Here is a 1,245-nt window from a genome sequence, read left to right on the forward strand (position 1 = left end):
CTCTAGGCATTCTGTCCGGTTTGCCCATAATGTGATTAGGATGGGGGTAATTGTATTATCGTAATAAAGTGGAACCTCGACATACAAAAGTCCCAACTTACAAAAAATTAAAGTTATGAAAGCAAATACGAAGATTTTTTTGCCTCTGCATATGAAAATAATTCAGGTTACGAAAGGGTGTTACTGTAAAGTCCCGAGATTCACCCGGACCACCGAGAACAAAGTGGCGTGGTTGGTATGGTGTTTGCTTCTCACCTCGGTGGTCGCGGGTTCAGTTCTCGGCCATTCCATTGAGGAGTGAGAGATGTGTATTTCTGGTGATAGAAGTTCACTCTCAACGTAGTTCAGAAGTCCATTCGAAGCTTACGACCGGTTCCAGCTGCCGCTGATTACATTCCCATTGTTAAAGGACCGATGGTTTGTATTACATATCGGAACAAATGTTGTTTTATTGTGCTGATTACAACTGCAATCTTGAGTAAGATCAATAAACGTTACATAGGTATAGCCTATATATGCTAACATTGTTCAAATGAGTGCTGAGAAGGCTGGGAAAGATGGTGGATTGTCTGTGGTTAGAACGGCCCCTCATGCGATTGCCGCCATATTGGATTTCAAAACTGCCTTGAAAACATGTTTTACGAAGAGCTCACAAGCTTATTTTAGTTTGTATGGGGCTTTCATATATAACATTATGTTGACGAAACTTCAGTCTTTTGAATGGTATGCTTAAAGTTGTAATTGTATTCTCATTTCACCAATTAAATATCGCACTCGATAAGGCCTGGCCAGCGCGATGACGATGGATCGTCTGCGGTTGTTTACCCTACTTCGAAAGGAAAGTACCTAGGTCTTGATCTCCTGTTATCACCACCAACAACTCATGACTGATGACCATCTCCGGTGTCAGGGTACTTTTTCGGAAGGTGACCAAAACCGCGGTAGTCGGTGAGTTGGCCAGTCCACTCGGTTGTTTACCCTAGTATATATATTATCTTCCCCTTTGGCGAAAGATTGAGTGTCTTTTCTTACGACTGTTGTTCGTAAGCATTGCTGGTTCTACTTCTCTTCTCGCCTACGTTATATCTAGTAAAGTTGATTCTTCTTAGAATAAGGGAGATGATTCAAACGGAGGAAGTTGATATCTTAAAAACAGCTTTATTTCTCAACTCCATCACTAGAGAGATGGTTTGGTCAGATGACCGCTCCGTTTGATAACTGGAATAGAACTAACATTTCAAAGCA

Source organism: Macrobrachium nipponense, chromosome 4 (genome assembly GCF_015104395.2).
Source record: "Macrobrachium nipponense isolate FS-2020 chromosome 4, ASM1510439v2, whole genome shotgun sequence".
Lineage (NCBI taxonomy): Eukaryota > Metazoa > Arthropoda > Malacostraca > Decapoda > Palaemonidae > Macrobrachium > Macrobrachium nipponense.